At 34.9% G+C, this 22,379-nt stretch overlaps 1 protein-coding gene and 1 pseudogene across 1 annotated transcript in view; one reads left to right on the top strand and one right to left on the bottom strand.

Annotated features, from left to right (window-relative positions):
- Positions 1 to 22,379, bottom strand: part of EYS (eyes shut homolog) — a 1,513,100-nt gene that overhangs the window by 239,374 nt on the left and 1,251,347 nt on the right. The window lies entirely within an intron of this gene.
- On the top strand, positions 16,403 to 16,676 carry LOC140636298 (small ubiquitin-related modifier 2 pseudogene; annotated as a pseudogene).

Genomic DNA, 22,379 nt, shown 5'->3' with positions numbered 1-22,379 from the left:
CTTGCCTCTAGTCAAATAACATCTTCCTCTGGCTAACTTGTGGACATATGTGACAGAATGATTGATAAGATATATTTGGGACACCTGAGTGGCTCAGGTCATCATCTCAGGGTCATGAGATAGAGTCTTTTGTCGGGCTTCACAATCATCACAGCATCTGCTTGAGATTCTCTCTCTCTCTCTCTCCTCCCGCCAACTCACTCTCTCCCTCCCTCTCTCAAATAAGTAAGTGAATAAATAAATAAATAAATAAAATCTTAAAAAAAAGAAACATATATTTGGTTTTCATCCACAGTTCTGAAAACACTTCAGAGTCATAACGATGAAATGGGTGTCTTGTTTTCAATAAAGGTGACTTTTGGTACACACCCAAGGGTAGGAGCTGGTTGCCAGGAGGACTAACCATGTAATTAGAGGTATAAAATTTTGAATTCCACTTCCCTATCCTCCAAGGAGGGAAGGGAGGCTGAAGTTTGAATCAGCCAATAACCAATGACTTAAGTCAATGATTACTATGTAATTAAGTCTTCACAAAAATAAGAGAAAAAACGTTTGACTCTTTTTTGGACAGGTTCCATGCTTTGGGAACCAAAACACTTCTATGTGCCATGGAGCTGGGTCCCAAGCTTCAGGATGGTAGAAGTTCTTTTGTTCAGGACATTGACCTATGTATTTCCTTATCTGATTGTTGATTCAAATCCTTTATGATATCCTTTAACAAACTTGTAAATGTCAGTGTTTTGCTTTTGGTGTCAAATCCAAAAAAAGTATTGCCAATATCAATGTCAAGATGCTTACTGACTGTATTTTCTTCTAGTTGTTTTAAGGTTTCAGGACTTACATTCAAGTCTTAATTCATTTTTGAATAGATGTTTATGTACTGTATAAGGTACAGGTCCAGTTTCATTCTTTTGCATGTACCTATACAGTTTTCCCCATACCATTTATTAAAGAGACTATTCTCTCCTTATTGTATATTCTTGACTCCTTCGTTAAAATATTTGAACATATATGCATAGATCTATCTCTAGCTATCTATTTTGTTCCATTGATCTGTATGTCTGTTTTTATGCCCCCGTACCATACTGTTTTGATTATTATAACTTTGTAATATAGTATGAAAGCAGAAAGTGTGACTCTAGCTTTGCTCTTCTTTTTCAAGATTGCTTTGGTTATTTGGGGTCTTTTGTGATTCTATACAAATTTTAGGACAGTTTTTAATTTTTGTGAAAAATGCCATTGAAATTTTGACAAGGATTTTACTGAATCTGGTAGTAGGGACATGTTAACAATATTCATTACTCTAATACAGTAACACCAGATGTCTTTCCCTTTATTTGTGTTTTCTTCAATTTCTTTCATAAATGTTTGTTTTTGTACAGATCTTCTATCTCCTATGTTAACTGTGTTCTTAAGTATTTTATTTTTTAGATATGACCATAAGTGGGATTGGTTTCTTAATTTCTCTTTGCAATAGTTCATTGTTAGTATATAGAAATGCAGCTGATTTTTGTAGATTGTGCATCCTACAACTTTATCGAATTAATTGATTAGTTCTAACAGTTTTTTGGTGGAGTCTGCAGTTTTCTATATATCATATTATACCATCTGCAAGAGGAGGCAATTTTACTTATTCTTTTTCAATTTAGATGCCTTTTATTTCATTTTCTTGCCTAATCACTGTGGCCAGAACTTCCCATTTCCAATACTATATTGAATAAAGTGGTAAGAGTGGACATTTCTTATTCTTGATCTTAAAAGTTTTTATTTCTTCCCTTCCTTCTTTCCTCCTTCTCTCCTTCCCTTCCTCCTCTCTTCCTTTCTTTTTCCTTTCCTCTCCTTCTTCCTCAGGATACTTTTTACATTGCAATAAATCATACAATTTTAGCAGTGTAAAACAAGAAAGAATGGAGGACGTACCCACCTTCCTATCATGTTTTAACTATGTGTTTTCTTCCTAGGTAGCTCCAATCTCTGGGTGAGATACAAGACAGAAGGAAGAGATCTCCTCATGTTTGCTTACTCTTTGACCTCTGGATTTCCTAGAGAGTTCAGCAAACACCCTTCTATGGTCCTACGACAGACAGTGGGAATGAAAGGCTGCTGTTGGATCTGTTCTTGCTCTAAGGCAACATCCTAGAAAGGCAGGTCTTGTCAGGAGAGAAGCATAGTCCTGAGCCCCAAATGGTGATATGAGTTGGTCCAGAGGTAGGGGGAATGTTTTTTTTTCTACAGGAACCAGGGAAAAAGTCAGCTCTTACACCAGCAAGAAACCCTAAATATTGTCTAAACACCCACTCTGCAGAATTCAGCTTGGAAAAATATAATCATAACTCTTTAGTGTCATTCAACTAAAAGGCAACATCTTGGTTACACAGATGTACTCCAAGGGAAGGAGAAAAACAGAAGGCATGAACAAGAGAAGATAGAGAAGACATTGAAAAGAAACAGGCCAAAATGCAAAACATAAAGTGGTTTCAACAGTTCTAGCCAGTGCTTCCTTTTGCCACTATGTATGAAGTTTGCTGTGGGTTTGTCATATGTGTTTTTATTATGTTGAAGTATGTTCCTTCCACACCCAGTTAGTTAATAGTTTTTATCATAAAAGAAGTTTGGATTTTTGTGAATGCTTTTTCTGCCTCTATCAAGATGATCATGATTGCTAACTTTCATTTTGTTAACATTGATTGATTTGCAGACTCTGAACTGTCCTTGCATCCCTCAAATAAGTCCCACTTGATCATGACTTATGATCCTTTTAATGCCCCATTGAATTCAGTTTGCTAATATTTTGTTGAGAATTTTTGTGTCTATGTTCATCAGTAATATTGCCCTGTAATTTTCATTTCTTGTAGTGTCCTTGTTTGGTTTTGGTATCAAGGTAAAGCTGGCCTCTTAAAATGAGTTTAGAAGTGTTCCTTCCTCTTCTGTTTTTTGAAAGAGCTTGAGAATAATTGGTATTGATTCTTGTTTAAATGTTTAGTAGAATACACTATTGAAGCTATCTGGTCCTAGACTTTTCTTTATTGGGAGGTTTTGATTACTGGTTCAATCTCCTTGCTAATAACTGATCTTTTCAGATTTTCTGTTTCTTCATGATGCAGTCTTGGTAGGTTGCATGTTTCTAGGAATGTATCCATTCTTCTAGGTTATCTAATTTTTTGGCACATAATTGTTCACAGTAGTCTCTTATGATCTTTTGTATTTCTGTGGCATCAGTTATACATTCTCCTCTCATTTCTGATTTGGTTTGACTTTTCCCTCTTTGTAAAATTAGTGTAGTTAAAGTAGTTGAAAGTTGTTAGTTTTGTTTATCTTTTCAGAAAACTGGCTCTTAGTTTTATTCATTGATGTTTTCTCTCTCTCTTTTAAACCTCTATTTCATTTATTTCCAATTTGATCTTTGTTATTTCTTTTCTTCTACTTATCTTGGGCTAAAAGAATTTTGTTCTTTTTCTAATACTTTGATGTGTAATGTTGTTTTTTTTATCTCTCTTTCTCTCTTTTTATTATGGCATTTCTTTCTATAAACTTTCCTCTTTTTTTTTAAGAGAGGGAGAGAGAGAGAATCCTAAGCAGGCTTCATGTGAGGGCTCCATTTCACAATCCTGAGATCATGACCTGAGCCAAAATCAAGATTTGGACATTTAGCCAACTGAGCTAGCTATCCAGGCGCCCTTCTATAAACTTTTCTCTTAGAACTGCTTTTGCTGCATCCTATGTTTTGTTACATTGTGATTCCATTTTCATTTGTCTCAGAATATGCTTTGATCTCTCTATTGATTTATTCTTTCCCCCACTGATCACTCAGTAACATATTTAATCTCCACATATTTGTGAATTTTTCAGTTTTCTTGTTATAACTGATTTCTTATTTCTACCATTGTGGTCAGAAAAGATACTTGATATGATTTTTTAAAAAATATTTTATTTATTTATTCATGAAAGACAGAGAGAGAGAGGTAAAGACACAGGCAGAGGGAGAAGCAGGCTCCATGCAGGGAGCCTGATGCGGGACTCGATCCAGGGTCTCCAGGACCACGCCCTGAGCCGAAGGCAGACACTCAACAGCTAAGCCACCCACGCATCCCACTTGATATGATTTTAGTCTTCATAAATTCATTAAGACTTGTTCTGTGGCCCAACATATGACTATCTTCATGAAGGTTCCATGCTCACTTAAGAAGAATATGTATTCTACTGCTGTTGATAAACATGTAGTTTAGGTTCTTTGCTTCATTACTGATTTTCTGTCTGTATAATCTATCCATTCTTGAAAGCAGTGTATTGAACTCATCTATTATTGCTATCTATTTCTTCTTTTAGGTCTATTAATATTGCTTAATATATTAAGGTATGCCAATGTTATGTGCATAAATATTTACAACTGTTAAACCCTCTTGATGACCTATTTTATCATTATATACTGACCTTCTTTGTCTTGATAACAGTATTTGGCTCAGGGTCTATCTTGTCTGTTATGAGTATAGTTACCTGGCTTTCTTTTGGTTTCTATTGCACGTAGGATCTTTATTCATCCTTTCACTTTTAGTATTCATGTGTTGTTAAAGCTAAGGTGAGTCTCTTGTAGGCCATATATAATTGGGTCTTGTTTTTTTAAATCCATGTTTTTATCTTGTATCCTTTTTATCTTGATTTTTATCTACTCTGGCTTTTGATTACAGAATTTAGTCCTTTTACATTTAAAATAATTATTGAAAGGCATGGACTTACTATTAACATTTTGTTGTTTTCTGGCCATTTTGCAGCTCCTTTGTTCCTTCCATTCTTGTTGTCTTCCATTTTGATTTAATGATTTTCTGTAATAGTAGATTTTGTTTTCTTTCTCTTTATCTATTTTGTATCAAGTTTTTGGCCTTGTGGTTACCTTGAGGCTTACATAAAACATCTTACAGTTAAAAAAAACTATTTTAAAGTGGTAACAATTTAACTTTGAATATTTATAGAAGCTCTATATTTTTATATTTCTTGTCCACATTTTATGTTTTTGGTGTTACAAATTATATATTTTTATATTGTGTAATTAACAAATTATTTAGTTTATAACACTTTTGTCTTTTTAAACTTTATGTTAGAGTTATAATTGATTTAACCATAACCATTACATTATTAGAGTATTCTAGATTTAACTATATTTTAACTACATATTTAACTATATCAGTGAATTTTACACTATCATATGTTTTAAAATGATTAATTATCATCCTTTCATTTCAGCTTAAAGAACTCCCTTTAACATTTCTTATAAGGCTGGTCTAGGGGTGATGAACTCCTTTATCTTTTATTTGTCAGGAAAACTCATTATAACTCATTCAACTCTGATGGACAACTTTGTTGGGAAGAGTATTCATGGTTGGCAGTTATTTTTAATTTCAGCACTTTGAATATATTATCCCACTCCCTTCTGTTCTGCAAAATTTCTGCTGAAAAACCTGCTCATAGTCTTACCAGAGTCTTTTGTATGTAATAATTTGCTTTTTTCATACTGCTTTTAAGATTCTCTTTATCTTTAACTTTTGACAATTTAAATACAATGTGTCTCCATGTGGATCTCTTAGATTCTTCTTTGGTACTCTTTGTGCTTCCTAGATCTGGATATATACTTCTTTTCTCAGGTTAGGGAAGTTTTCAGTCATTATTTCTTTGATTATACTTTCTTCCCCCTTGTCTCTCATTTTCTTCTAGGATGCCCTGTAATGTGTATTGGCTTGTTGTTCCCTTAAGTTACCTCACTCTTTTTTGTAATTTTTTCTTTTTGCTCCTCTGATTGGATTAATTCCACTGCCTTACCTCTGAATTTATGGATTCTTTCTTCCACTTGATCTAGTCTGCTGTTAAACTCCTTTATTGAATTTCCTAGTTCAGAGATTGTATTCTTCACCTCTGTAATTTCTGTTTGGTGCTTTTTAATATTTTCTACCTCTGTTGAAATTTACACTTCATTCCTCCATTACTCTTCTGACCTCTGTGAGCATATTTATAACTATTATTTTGAACTTTATTAGCTCAATTACTTATCTATTTCATTAAGATTAGTTTCTGATTTATATTGTTCCTTTGTTTGGAACACAGTCTTATTTCTTCATTTTCTTTACTGTCTCTGTTGGTTTCTGTGCATTATATAAAATAGCCACCATTCCCAGTTTTCAGAGAGTGGTCTTGTGTAGAAGATGAACCTTGTCAATCAACCTGGCCCAAGTTCCTGGTTGTCTCTCAAACTCTTACGATTATCCAAGCCACCTTCTTCATTCTTAGTGGCTCCTAGTCGTTGAGGGTGTGCCAAGGTCCATCAGTGTTCCAAGGGAAGTATCCAGTTGGCAAGCAACTGCAGGCTGATTAGAAGCCAGACAGCAGCTGGGAAATTATGCAGTAAGCCTCTTCCAGGGAAATACTAGAAGATGGGTGTTTTTATCTTCTCCCTCTGTGTTGAGCCTGTACTAAAAAAAAAAAAAAAAAAAAACAAAAAAAACAAAAACACTTTGTTTTCTATAGTTCTCTGGGACTTGTGAATGCAAGACCCATTGACCACGAGAGCAACATGATTTGGGAGTTTGTGCCTCAGTCAGCAGCTGTAAAGCCAAGTATCAAGCATGTGTACAAACTCTGTCCAAAGAGACAGGGGCAATTTTGTTTTATTGATGGAGCACACCAGAGGAAGAAAGCTTCAGAAATGCTTTTTGTTCCCTTGGGCTCCATGGAGGATCAGAGCCAGCTCCTAGATATGTGCAAAATAGAAGGTAGGCCCTCAGTTTGTCAAATATGCAGTCAAACCCCTTTCAGGAAGACTGGGAGATGGTTATTTTTGCCCATTTCTTCTGTAGTGAGCCCCAAGGGGCTAGCAGCTGGGGCAAGTGTTCACATGCCATTAAGAATTCCTTTGTTTGTTTTCTGTAGTTCTGTTGGTCTTGTGAACACAAGTCTCATTGGCGTTTTGAGGGCTAGGCGTTTTGAGGGTCCATTTGATGGTGGGAACCTTAAAAGTTGGGGTGCTAGATCCAAATCTTCAGCTTTTCAGTGACAAGCTAGGAGCTGGGGGTTCCTTTCTGATTTTATGGTGCTATGCCAGAGGTAGGGTTTATGGAGAGATTATGTATCAGCTTTTCTTGTGCATTTCAATGCATTTGCTGGACATGTTGGAGTTGCTCAGCTAGTTTCTTGATTTATTTCAATGGGAATTGCTTCATGTAGCTGTATATTCAGAGCATGGGAAGAGGGAAACTCAGGAGCATCTTATGTTGCCATCTGAGTTCCTTGAGTGGCAAAACATTTTAAATTAGCCTAGGAAAGGACTATGACCAGAGTGTTAAACAGAAATCTTTAAAAATAGTGATAAAATAGAATTTCCATTTAATAACTTAGTAACTTAAAAAAAAGTGAAAACATCTGGTGCTGGTGAGGCTGTGGAAAAACTGACACTACTAGCAGGCTTATAATTGGTGCAGCCATTGTATACAATATAAAATGTACCTACCACTGTATGGTTCAGTACTCTATATAGGGGTGTGCAGCACTGGGAATGATCATAGCTATAGAATGGATATTCACTGAGTGCCTTCCTAAGGAGTATGGGAACAACTAGATTGCTTTCATGCCACACACAGGTCATTAGGAGCCAGGATGGCTGCTTCCTGTCCACCTCATCAGCCACCTTCCAACCATTACCTCTGTGGCATCCTACCTGCACCATGTTGGATTAGATGCTGAGTTCAAAATTGTAGTTCTCCTAGATGCCTAGAAGCTCTGTCATAAATATGCCCATTAACCTCTAGTTCTTCATTTTTTTTGACTGCCTCTATAGTACTACCCCCCCACCTTTACTTGAGTTATTAATTTGTCTCTGAGGATGTGGGGGAGCAAAGGGGGAAGCAGACTCTTGATATGTTACTGGAGTCTGAAAGAGTTTGGAGAAGTTTGGAGAGTTTCTCTCTCCTTCAAGACTTTGCTACAGAGTCAAAGAAGTTGGAGGCCAAAGCTTTTTAACAGCCTCTTTCTTCTTTTTCACTGGGCAAGAAGCTCCAGCATGAGAGATGGATGACTAAAAAAGACTTTTAAAGGGGAAATAAAAATACATTGCTTTAATATCCCACCAGTATTATGCCCCTTACGATACAAAGGGGGAAAATATGAAGCAAACCTATTGTTCATTGTGACTTTATACTCCAGGCATACATGACTTTTTAATAAAGACCTTGCCCTGCAGCACCTGGACCTGGGGAGTTGTTTCATCAGTTATGCTAATGAGGCCCAGGCTCAGTTAGTCTTGTTTATGAAAATTTCTTTGTTGAAAATATGTCATATTTCTACATTTTCTTAAAAATATGATTCCAAGTACTTTCAAGGGTCTTTGCAGCCAAAAAAATGACTTGATTTTGTGACGTATGCCTTTCCTATTTTCCTTCCATGTTGCCTTTATGGTTCCTACCCTGAATGGGAAATATGCTTCAAAATATCTCCATTAATTAATAGAGAGCTTTGCTCTTTGGTTAAATGATTTTGATTGATCTGCATTCTGTTTGCACATAGATATGCTAAAATTCTTTTTACTGACTTTCTTCCCATCAATATTACCTTAAGATGATTAAAGGCAAAAGCTTCTGGGAGCTAATATCAAAATGGCAAAGAGGAAGGAACTCTTCAGGTGGAATGTAAGTTCACTTATAAGGTAAAACACTCATGTAAGGTGAATGACTATACCCTGGCATTGTTCAACTCAGCTTGAATTTTAGCTGAATAACTCTGTGCAGCTTCATTTGTTACTTAATGCAGCTATGAAAATGTATTGGTCTTTTGGTCTTTTGACATTCACCATATATCTCTTAGAGTACTTAACATTCCTTCTGTTCCTTTTAGGGAAAAATTTTATGTTTCTTTTTTCTGTTGTTGATATACACTATTTTGAATGACTTTTTACTTTAAAAATATGATAGAACTCCATGGTGACAACATAAGATTTACTGTGCCAAGCTGTTTTGTTGATTTAACTTCCAGATGAGCAAGAAAATAAAAGGTAGAAGTGAACAGTTTAGACTAGACAGGAGATACTATAAGCTAAATGACAGATATAACTCCTGAAAAATGTAAAATATGGTGGCTTAGACTAAATTTAGTCTCTTAAATCCCACAGGGATTAGCTGTATATAGAACATTGTATATAGAAAATTGAGATAATCTTTGGCAGAAAAATAAAGTTTCATTGTAATCAATCCAGTAGAAGAGGAGTTTCCTTACTCAGCTACCTCCCTATGTGAATACATAGGGTATTCATAGGAACAATCATTATTTTTAGCCCAGCAGCTATTGGTGGCACAGTGAAATCATCTCTATAACTCTGTGAGCACCCACTATCCACAGATACTTGAAAATAATTTTAAAATGGCCTGAAAAATGCCAAGAGCCAGGTGATAGTAATCCAGCCTTCGTCTGATAATAAAAATTCTCCTAGTATATACTTTTTAACAATACAAAATCTTTTACAGAAAACTTTAAAATGGTGAATGTAAATATTTTAGGATTGTTGACATATTTTAAAATTTCTGTTTTTCACTCAGAGTAATTTTTTAAACATTTGGGCAAAAGAAGTTATTAGCAACAGTTAAACATTATATGTATTTAATATTATACATATATACGTAATGTATTTTAGAGATTTTAAATATAATTGAGAATGTTAGCTCCCTGAAGTTGGAGGTCAGACCTTGGACTTTTCAGACCTATCTAGCAGCAAACAGTGATAGTTTGAAGGCTTAGATTTCAGACTTGAAATACAAAAGGAATCTAAAGGGAAGAAAAACTTAAAATGTGGTTTGATATTTCAGAGCTTTAAAAAATCTCTATTATCTATCTATCTATCTATCTATCTATCTATCTATCTATCTATCATCTAACCCTTCTATTCATTTGGATTCACCAGAGAGAGAAAATGACCATCTCCATGAGCATCTTGAGACAAGGTAAGAAGACACATGTTAGTTGGTGCCTACCCTCCTCTACATCTAAATTTAATTCTGAAATATGAATCTGAGTTGAAAGGGGGCTCAAATATTAATTTTTTTCTTTTTTCAAGCAGAGAAACAGCAGAACTTACTTCCTTTCCTTTTACTGAGGAAAGAAAATCCCCCCTTGGGAGATAAACTTCCTTAAAAACAAAGAACAAGTGAATTGTAAGTCCTGCCTTTTCTCCTTACAGACTTCATTAAAAAAAAAAAAAAGTCAGCATGTTACATATTGACATTTGCATTTGATTATGGTATTTATTATTTATCATCACAACTTTTCTTTGCCTGAAAAATTGTTTCTGTAATTTTCTGGAGAATCCTCCAGATTATCACCTAGAAATGAGGCACAATTTGTCAGGAGGTCATGATTTCTGTGGCTCTTTTTATTTTTTATTCTCTTTGAAGGTTGTAGTGCAGGGGTCAGGCTTAGCTTGCCAGTCATTGCAAATTCCCCAAATTCCAAATCCCTCCATCCACCCTGCCCTTTTTATTTGTAATAAACCATGCTGGGTGCTGGGTGTCAATGATAACATGGGGCACCTGACCAGATGCCTTGACCCCAGCACTAAGGGCATTTCACCAAATGACTGTTTTTCTTCTTATTATTCCATATTCCATATTCAGCCAAGCATTTAGGTACCTATTTCCTTAGGTACCTATTTCCTTTTTCATTTCCCATCTCTAGTTTTAAAGACATTGGTATAAAAAACAGATAAAACTGTAGTAATGATACTATGAAATATTTTTGAGGAATCATTTCACTAGGGAATATGAAATTGTTACTATAAGGATGGTCTTTAGCCAAAGAGAGAACACAATACCAATATTAAAAAAAACACAAAAAACACAAAAACTGATCATATCAATATGCAGTGGGGAAAAGGGTAAATGAGAGAGAATCTTTACAAAAATGAGAACTGAGAAGACAAGGCTCAGGTTTTCAAATAGATGCATTTCTTGATGAGTATTCAGAACCCAGGCAGAAAAATGCCTGACAGAATGTGTATTTCTTGTCAACTTTGAGTTAAATTTTGAAATATGAGCTGCAAAGTTTAATTACATAAATCTCCAAGAGAAGTTATAAGGATTAGATTAGTTAATATTTGCAAAATCCTTACTACAGTTTTTGTCACATAGTAAGCACTGCAAGAGTTTTCTTTTAGTATTTTTAGCTCAGTTGGTTCTTGCACAATCTTATGAGATGGATACTACTATTATTCCCTTTTCATGTTTGTTTCTGAAGGATAAGTCACTTGCTTGGGGAAACTACATTTTCTCACTAAATACAGTTTTGGTGAGACTCTCTTTGAAGTGACGAAGGGGTGTGCTACAACACAAACTGGTCTCTTCAGAAGCAATCTCCCTTGATTTTGAATTTTAAATGGTTATGAGAACTGTTGGATTTAACCACATTGCACCTTAAATAGGGTGACCTGAATCCGTGGTATGTATCTTGGTTTCTGTGATTTCTGAGGCTGCTTCTTGAGCTTTTAATTTTTGAGCTACCTCATACCTTTCCAACATATTCTGTTGTTACCATTTGGTCTTGCATTGTTTTATGCTTGGGTGAGGGGGCTAGCAAACACTGGAGGGAACTGACAGTGCCTTGCTGTCAAGGTTGATCTGCTGATTCTGAGCTCATCCAGGGAAAGCTAATGCGTTAGAATCCTTTGTTTTGGGAGAGGGAGGATTTGAATGGCCCTATACAGACAGGACACTTGACTTCCCTAGTACAATAAAATCATCCTGACAAGGTAATATTTTCATCCAATTATTTTGTGTCTTCAGAGTAATGATTGCCTGTAAGGTATGTAGCATTTGTTTGAGTTCCTATGTTTATCTTATAACATTCTTGTAAATTTTTTGTAAGATTGTCTGAAAATTCTATTTGTAAATCTGATCTTTATTGCTTCTTACTGTGCCCAAATATCACTGACTACTTAAGGGACAGGATCTTGTATTTTTCTACCCATCAGGATCTGTCAGTTTTTTAGCTTTGCTATGTGTATCCAAAATTATTTCTGACTATTCCCTACCAGATTCAGCTATCTTGTTTTCTTGAACACCTGCTTTCTGTTCCATCTTCCATGTGTTTGCTCATGCTGTTTTCCTTCACTTGAAATGCTTTCCATCTTCCACTTCATCTTTTAAAATCCTACACCTTCAAGTCTCAAGTGATCCTCTTTCCTTTTATGTCAATCCATGTTGATTTCTCTCTGAATTCCCATTGCTCTTATAATCAGCACCTCACAGTATAGCAATTATTTCATGTGTGGATGTTTATTCATACTTCCATGGTGAGATTCAGGTACACAGTGATTGTTTCCCCCCCCAATATTTCATTATCAAAAGTTATAAACATAAAAAAGCTAAAGGAATTTCACAGTGTGAACCATCACATACCCATCCAGATCCTACAATTAACAGCTTGCTGTATTTGCTTTATCACATATATATCCTTCTACCCATGCCTTCATGTATCCATCCATCTATCCATCCATTATTTTACTTTATTTTTTGTGAGACATTACAAAACAAGTTACAGAAATTGGTGTATTTCACCTCTGACACTTTAACATGTCTATCACTAATTACAGTGAATATTTTTAATGATATTTTTGTGACCAACATTTCAATACTCCATAGTCTGCACTAGGATATTGACCACATCATAGGAAATCAACTTTGCCCATTGGGTTGAATTTCAATATCACTCTGAAAGCCATTAAAAATTAAATGTATGAAAGGCCAGATAAATAGAGTCTAGAGTCTCGGAAGCATACAGAGATGGATGTGTTTCACAGAGCTGTGAAAGAGACATACCTATATGTAGCTTGTACTAGCCCAATTTGTGACCTGCTAAATATATCCTAGGAGAATGTTCAGACAAACTTTTAGAAGGCACTTGGCTGAGAAATCAGATAGGCCACCATCTGACTGACTGAAGTACTTACATGGGTGGTGCTATACTGTGTGCTTAAGAGGCACAAGAGGGACAATCCAGTTTATTTAAAGATACATTGAATAGGTGATAGAATAGGCATAGGCTAATAAGTGGGACTCACATACAGCAGTTTGTGGCAGCCTGCTCCATTGTACCCTGCTGAGTGAAATCTAACTCCTTTACAGAATAGCGTACATTTCATATAGACATTTTGAGCCCAGGCAGATGAATCTGCAAGGAGGCCGTTCTCCTGAACATGTGCAGGTGGTGAACTTCTGACATCTTATTAGGAGAAAGAAAGTTATAGTGTTTCTCAGATTTGGTATTACCTTTTAAAACATATTATTATAGAAGTCATTATTCACCCTGACACTTCTTCCTATATCTGAAATATATCTGTATCCATATCCACATCATGTATATTTATATCCACATACACCCCCCATTCTTCAATTGACAGGCTCCTTCTTGCCTATGTATCTCTGATCATCCTCTTTGGAGAATCCTCTCCTGACCTTTTTACTTAAAAGGGATGCTCACTCTTCCCATTATACCTTCTCTCTGCACTCTATTTCAACTGGGATACATAACAATTACTAACTATGTATTTGTTTACTTACTTCTCACCTTTCTACTCTAGTAGACTAAAAGTTTATGGTGATAAAACCACATTTTTCTCTTCTCCTGTATGATTAGAGGCTATCAGACTACCTGATCCACAGTAAGACTCCTAATTAAAGACTCCTATATACTAAATCATATATACAGAAAATATATAAAAAGAAAAAAATTATTCCAGTATTATTCTAAATGCTTTGCTATGTTTGACTTCTCCCTTGGCCCTCTTCCTTGTCCATTTCCTAATACTTGGCCCCTTGCTTTGGAGCTGCACTCAGACTTGAATTTCCGGACAATACCACAAGTTATAAAATCATCTATGCCATCTCTGAAAACTCCCATTCATTTAGTATGCTGCTCTCAGCTAGGGGCTAGGAGAAAATTATATCTGATGGAAGAAACTGACCACAAGCTGTGAATGATTGAGGATCTCACTTAATGTGTTAAATCTCCTGAGAATGTTTATGTATTATAAGAGTGGTAAACTCTGGCACTGTGACTAAGCAACTTAAATAATTTCAGACACTTCATGTGATAAAGACCTAAGGATTTAGTTGACTAAAAGCATAATCTGAATGGTCTGAAAACTGAGTAAAGTGAATTCCTTCTTCCTTGAGTGCATAGGGATCACTTACACAGGGAATACTGACTTCCACTGTCTGTGACAGCTTATATGGTAGTTGATATAATGAAGAGTATAGAGAATAATTAGGATGGTGAGGCTCTCCCAGATTATATCAGTTGAGGAAATGGTGAGAGGCTGGGAACATTTACTTTATAGCAAAAAAGAATTAGGGAAGATAAGTAAATTTGCTTCATTCATTTGAAAAATATTTATTGAATATATACTATAAACTAGTTCTAAATTAAGTTCTGGGGAATAACAGTAATTAAAACACAGCTCACTCACATAGAACTTGGATTCCATGGTTAAGGAAATAGCAGTAGACTATGAAGTAGAAAAGGGAATATATTTATGGATTTATGCTTTTTCTTTTCTTTTTTTTTTCTTAAAAAGCACATAGGGGACATGCAATGTACATGAGACTGCATGAAGAAATATATTTAATATAAATAAATCTCAAACATCTACAGAGACTGCAAACCTGGAAGGAGATGCTTCCTGGGATAGTAAGTTCTGTTACTTGTAATATTTAGTTAAATTATCAAGATTCAAGGTGGTTGTGGATGAGAATCCATGAGACTTGTTCATAGGTTCTCTAAGATCTATAATTCTTTGTTAGTCAAGATCACAAATTTTCACTTATGATGACCAGAGAAATTAGCATGATTGTTCTCATAAAAAGCAGTGCTTCAAGTCAGGCTTGGAAAAAAGGAGTCATTTGATTTGGACTTCTTGATCCTTTCACAAAAGAAGGGATGAAGAGTTCTGTGGGCCTGGCATAATGAATAAATAACTGGTAACTCTTTTCTCTAAACGTAATAGGAAGTAAAACAATGGTCACATAAAGAAGAAAGATAAGGTTGTAGTAAGTCATCTATAAAAGCAGACATAGGAATGGGGGTAAAGAGTTCCAAACATGAACTCTAGTTTTAACTTTGCTATATTTCCTTGAGTCATGTGGCTCTAAGAAAGTCCATTTACCTCTCTGGCATGGAGTTTTCTCAGCAGAAAAATGAGAGGTTGAACTATATTATCTTTAATACAACTTTTAGGTATCACATTTAAATGTTTTAGAAATCATTAAAATATATTTTTGTAAGGATGTTTAAGTATTTTGGACTATTAAGGTAAAGTTCTAGAAATAATATTGACACCTTTTCAATGGATAAATTAGAATTAACTATACAATCAAAGTATGACTCTTCTGATTCCTGAAACTAGCAATAAATCCAGCAATGAAAACTGTCTTAATAAGCACTGAGACTTCATATTTCTGAACAACTCCCATGTAATATTTTAAAGCAACTATTCCCTCAAATAATAAATATTATTGTAGTTATCTTCTTTTTTCCTATTCCATGAATTGAATCTCTTAAGTCCATTTCAACAAAACTGGTGATTCTAGAGACAGTGCATATCTAAAAGACTATATTTTTGCTTGAGAAAAATCTGAAAAATCATATATTAATCTGCATAAATCTTTTAACTGGAAATACTTGTTTTAATATAACATCTCTGTCTTATTAGATAGAAGGAAATTGTGTTGAACTTTCCTGCTTTTCGGGACCTAAAAAAAAATGTGCCTATGATAGAATATATTTGACCTAAGTAATTTTCAAGGATAAAAGTATCTTTTCTAAAAGCTTTTTGCAGAATACCTAATAATTACAGCCTAATGAATTTTAAGTAACAGAATGCCATGGCTTCTTCATAATAGCAAATACATTAAAACTTTGACTTGCAATAAGTACAGTAGCATATAATTCATAAATGTCTTTAAAACATCTTTAACTTCACTATACTTACATATTATGTAGGCTAAGTAAAAATAATTCTATCTACCCCTTTTGTTATATCCAGAATTGACAGATGGTATACTGATTCTACTTTTCTTTCAATATAGCATCACAATTAAAACATAATTTTCACTAAATTTTGTGAAATTCCCTGAAAGAAAGTGGTAATTGCATAAGGCAAAATTGAAAATAGAAAATAAAGTTTTAGGCTTTGTAGACTTTTTATTTTTATAGTAATCAGTTGAATTTTCAACACTGTTATGTTCACTAATTTGATGAAGTATATTTTAGAATTAAAAAGTATATTTTAGAATTAAAAAGTTAGGGAATTTTTGGTGTGTCTTATGCTCAACCTGGTACCTCTTTTTGGGAAGCGGTAGCTGAGGAGACTTTGGCGTTCACCATGGCTGATGAAAAGCCCAAGGAAGGAGTCAATACTGAGAACAATCATATTATTTGAAGGTGGCAGGCAGGTGTGGTTCTATGGTGTGGTTTAAGATTAACCACTTAGTAAACTAATGAAAGCTGGTTGGGAATAATAGGGTTTGTCAATGAGGGAGATCAGATTCCTATGTGATGGGTAGCCAATCTATGAAATTGACATGCCTGCACAGCTGGAAATGGAGAATGAAGATGTAGTTGATGTTTTATGGCAGCAGACAGGAGGTGTCAACTAAAAAGGAACCTACTACTTTACTCCAGAACTCTGTTCCTCCAGACCAAGAAGACCTCGTCAGTGAGAAAACTGCAATTAGGTTCCACCACATCCTGACTACTACATACAGTTTTCTCTACTCTTTCGTTTTTCCTTCCTCACTCCTTAGGTGTGCATAAAGTAACTATTTCTGTGCACAAGCAAATTGCAGTTTTTTGACTAAATGGCCAATGGTATGTTTGGATCAACATCAAAAGGATATTGGATGGGGAAAAATACTGTTCTATGAAAATACCCCCTTTCTTTATTAGTGGCATGCTCATTCAACTCTTATCTTTATATTCCAGTAGGTTACTTTGTCTCACTGTTTAACAAAAAATAACAACAAAAAAAATCCTTGTATACCTTGTTTGATTAGAGGATTTTTAATGCTTTTCATTTATCATTGTAAATCTAAGGACAATTTTATAACATTTTTGTATGTAGCTGTTGGCAATCTACTTTAAATGGGGATAAATTACTGTAAAAGAAATGAATCCTAAATAGTTTTTCCTTGAAGTCAAGCATCTTGTTGTTTAAATAAAATTCTTGATTTAAAAAAAGTTATGGAGTTTTTGATATGTCTTAAAGGTTTCATAAAATGTGCAAAGTATGAAACATTTTCCTTACATTTATTGTCTATAATATAGTACATGGTATAGTGGGTGGTGATTAGAGTGAGACTCTGGAATCAGACTTCCCAAGTAAAAACTGTGTTCTCACAGTCCCCTCAGGCTCTATGTATTTTAATGTCCTCTTTTGAATGATTATAATAATACCTCAATGGGTGGATATTAGGAATAAATAATTAAATCCAGAGAAAGAGCTTAAAGTGTGGGTGTAAAGTAGTAAGAGTTTAATTAGTGGTAGTTATTTTATTTATTATTTTTTAAAGGATTTTATTTATTTATTCATGAGAGACACATACAGAGAGAGAGAGAGAGAGAGAGAAAGAGGCAGAGATACAGGCAGAGGGAGAAGCAGGCCCCATGCAGGGAGTATCCTGGGACTCCAGGATCAGGCCCTGGGCTGAAGGCGGCACTAAACTGCTGAGCCACCCAGGCTGCCCAGTTATTTTATTATTAATATAATCACTTAAGTATTTTTTAAAGAAAAAAAATGAGAATCAATAACTTTTTCATCTAATCTTGAAGGTCCTCTACTAACGTCATTCCTTTTGATTTTGCAACATGACTTCTGGAGTTCTCATAAGGCTTAAGTAAATTTTCTAATTTCTTATATGAACATTTAATCACTTGTGTTATTTGCTTATGTCAACCTCTGCCTAAATAATCTAAAAAGCTAAAATTCCATGGCCTTCATCTATTTAACTGATCTCTATTAGCAAGATTTCCATGATGAAGTCCATCTAGTTGTTTTTCTCCTACTTGTCCCATATTCACACCTCACATGTTTGTTTGGTTTTGGAGATGAAGTAATTATCCTTCTGAAAGGCCAGTAGAGATTATTACAAGAGTATCAAAGAGTATCACAAAAGCATGCTAGGAGTTAAGAGTAAGGAAGAACACTAGTCTAGACTGTCTTCTAGAGGAGGTAGGCTTATAGGAAAGATAGTGAACAATTAGGAGAAATGAATAGAGAGAACATTTCAGGGGAGAAACTGTAGCAGTAGCTAAAATGAATATGGTAGGAAAATGTAGGACTGTGTTTGGGACCATGGCTTTGGTGGAATGAGATAGTCCATGTTAGTAATAGAGGATAAAGATGTATAGGGAAGAAGCTGATAAAGGACCTTGATTATAAACCACATAATCTGTCCTCGAAAGAGATGATGATGGAAGGACTCCTTATAGATGTTCTGATTTGAGATTATTTCCTTTTAAGAGTATTTTAAGCAGGAAAATCTGAACAAAAATGAGCTATGTGGGGTGGTGGTTAAATATAAGAGATCTAGAATAAAATTGTATAGGTGAGAAAACCTTGCTTCAGTTACTATTTACATGACCTTAGATAAGTTAATCTCTTTAAGACCTAGTTTACTTTTCTCTTAAATGAGTATTACAAAAATAACTACTCCTTAAGGATATTGTGAAATTTAATGAGATTGTGTGTAAAAGTATTTATCATAGTGCCCATCATGTAGGTGCAAACTATTATTACATTGCTGTTAAGGAGTGTGAATAAATGAACTAGATTGAGATTATTATGCTAGTGAAGTTTCCAGTACATCTTTATAGATACAATCTTGTTTGTTTGGATCCATCCAAAACTTACTAGCTATGTCTATCTCACAGTCATCCAGACAGATTTCTCTCCTGCTGACATGATAACAAATTTGTTTTTGTTTTTTTTTGTAATACAGACTTTTTTGTGCCCACTTCATGGTCTTAGCCATTTGCTTCTTATACCACATAACAGACAGAGCCTGCTCCTGGTCCAAGTTCATCACTTTCCCATCTATGAAACTAAAACGAGATGAGCTTAACAAGCAAGGAATTTCAAAAACATTTGCAATTAACCTATGGCCCAATTAACACTGAAAAGGCAGTGACTTTCAGAATAAGCCACTGGGAACATCTCCAACTTCACACAAAATATATATTTTTTGTCCCCAAAACTTCTTTATAGATTTTAAAGATACATTGGAATATATGCTGTGTTATCATATAGCTCTGTGAACAGCTTTTGTATGGCATCTTTCCAAGAAATAGACAACTGGATGGTGCCTAAACCATGAATGTAAAGGAGAAATGTTGGAAGAGAGGTGAAATAATGGAGATTTTTACTTTCACTAAACATATTGTATCTCCCTCAAATATAATCTTTGAACAATATCCATGATGGGAATTTAATAAATGTAAACTGATATATATGATATTTGAGACCTGCCTATAGATTAGAAAGCATACTGCTAGTAATGTACAGGAAAATTCCACAGGGAGAAGGAATAGATATGATGTCTTTGATCTTCCTGTCCATTAAAAAAAAGGAGTCAGCACATGAAATTCAACAGATAGAGCTGTGGAAAACTTTGGAGGACATCCAGAAAATAGTGCCTAAAATAATTAAATGCTCAGAGAACAAAACTGTGAGGAAGTAAGTTTACTTAATTGGAAGGAGATATATCTGTAGAAAACTTCATTAATTTTTTTTGAAGTGTTTTTGATGAAATGCTATAAAATAAAATAAAAAAGTAGTGAGCAATTTTTCTGGTCCTAGGGCAGCAATAGAAGAAATAGATTTATATGGATGATAAACCATAATAATGATACTAATCATTTGAGGGGCACTTGATGCTTTCCAAAAATGCTCATATAGATAACACTCATAAGAGCCTGTAGAGCAAAACAGTGAGTGTTATTATCTTTATCTTTCAAAGAAAGGAGAAGACAAGACTTCTTTGTAGTTATACAGAGAATGCTTTGCTTCCTCACTTCCCTGTTTATGGGTGCTATTCAGGTGCCCTGTGCTCATTTTGAATTATAATGAACATATAAAGATCTGTCATTTTTGCCCTAAATCCAGGTACACCCTATTTGGACAGTGGTCTACGATCTAATGATAAATCACAAAATAGCATTATTTGTGATTATTTATGTCCATGCTGATACATAGCTACAAAATTGGCATTTGGGGTTTTGATGTAATTAGTATTGAGTTGCTCTTCCTAAGAGTCACTGCTTCTTTAGGTGATTTGGGACAAGAGTAAGTAGAAGCATTTCATTAATATGGGTGAACTCAGTCCTCTAGTTAGTAGAGTGGGGAGTTAGAAGGGGTGTTGTGATATATGCCTAGTTTATTTAAAAACAACATTAGTTTGCTTATGTGTAAGTCAAACCCAAGGGTCTTGGACTTCATTAGCTATTAAGTGGTGATGTAGCCATGAGCCTCACCAGCTGTAGTGGATGCTGTGGTATGCTGCCATGAGTCTCCTAGCAATGGGACAAAGGCCCAAGTCCCCTTGACTCAATTCAGGAAACTATGAACATCCCTACTCCAGAACTTCCCTTAGAGTCAGGTGAAGCCTCTGTTGCAATTGCTCTGCAATTCAACTTCTACCTCTTCTCAGTGCTGTGTCTTTCAGTGACTTACAGATGTTGTTTTGAAAAGCACTCTGTAATAAGCTTCCTGCATGCAAATCCCTACTGTCTATTTCCAAAGAACCTGATCTAAGATAATGGTTATTAAATCTCAGTGGCTGAGACTTAACTGTAGGAATTATAGTCCATTATAGAATCTCCTTCTCCAAATATTTTTAGGAATCCTCAGGACTGCTTGCACATGTGTGTCCAAGGATCAGCCTTGCTCATTGGCAATTTCTGAAAAAATTTTAAAATATTTATTTATTTATTTTGGAGATAAAAAGAGACATGGGGTGGGGGAGGGGTGGAGGGAGAGGAATACTCAAGTAGACTACCCACTGAGCACAGAGCCCAATGTGGGACTCAATCCCAGACCGTGAGATCATGACCGGAGACAAAATCAGGAGTTAGCTGCTTAGCAACTGAGCCACCAAGGTGCCCCACTCATTGATGATTTCTGCACAAACAACCTAAAACTTCACCTTCTCTTGTTCAACAAATTCTCCACAGAGGCTATGCCAAGCTGGAATTGTGTTTCCATCATTTTCTCTGATGCTTATATACTAGAAGAGCTAGAATTTTCTTTTAGAAAATTTGCCCCTACTGCACTGTATTGGCAAAAATGAGTGTCATTGCTAGTACAAGGCAAGCAAGAGAGTGATTCTTTGCTATTTTCTTCATTTGGGAGATGGGAAGAGATTCTCAGAGCATGGGTGAGTTCATCTCAGTCTATCACATAGGATTGGAAACTTTTTCCCTCCAAATGACAGGAGCTTTATTGAGGTGTCTAGTAAGCTCTTATGTGAATTTTTATGGTATTTTCTATAGGGTTTTGTCCTGGAATCTCCTTTTTATCTTTGTAACATCTTGTCTTTGAAGGTAGGATTGGGATTCAAATATTACTAGAAATTAGAATTAAGCCAACTATTACCAAGTTGAAAAGTAGGAGGGACCAGGACAGAATTTATACCAAATACTATAAAACAAGAATTTACTGTCTCTTATGGAGGCATTAGATTATCTGAAGAAATATTATTAGATTATCTGAAGAAATATTAGAAGTCTTTGTTCTACATTTATTGAGTTCAAACACTTTGGCTTAGTACCAGTACCTGTCTATGAAACCAGCTTTCAAATTTAAAAATTTAGTATATCTTTTGAAAAGTCTTAAGCTATTCTTAGAATCTGTGTTAGGTAGAACAGAGTTACAGATGTTAAATTGTAAAACAATTTATCTCAATATATATATTCTTTTTATTCAGTATATTGATGAAGTCAATTTGTTGAGGAAGAAGCTTTCATAGCTTCTTTTAGCTTCATTTAGAAAGTTGAGTGGCTGGCCATTTTTTTAAATAAATAAGATTGTCTATATTTTGAGGCTACTCTGTAAGAATTGTTCTACGGAAGTTAATTAAGATAAATATGTTGTTAAGGATTAAAGCCTACCACTAAGAATAGGACTTAAAGAACTTTCACATAAAATATCTTTCTTGGTAGCTGTTTAAAGGCAGTAATCAAATATCCTCTAACCATGATGATGGATCCCATTTAGGGGGAGCTGTGGGTCCTATAGAAGCAGGTTGAAAAATACATAGGATTTAAATCTGAATTGCCAATTTACCACTTCTTTACTTAATAAACAA

The sequence above is a fragment of the Canis lupus genome, chromosome 7 (assembly GCF_048164855.1).
Source record: "Canis lupus baileyi chromosome 7, mCanLup2.hap1, whole genome shotgun sequence".
In the NCBI taxonomy this organism is placed as follows: Eukaryota; Metazoa; Chordata; class Mammalia; order Carnivora; family Canidae; genus Canis; species Canis lupus.
This window is presented reverse-complemented; position numbering and strand designations above follow the sequence as displayed.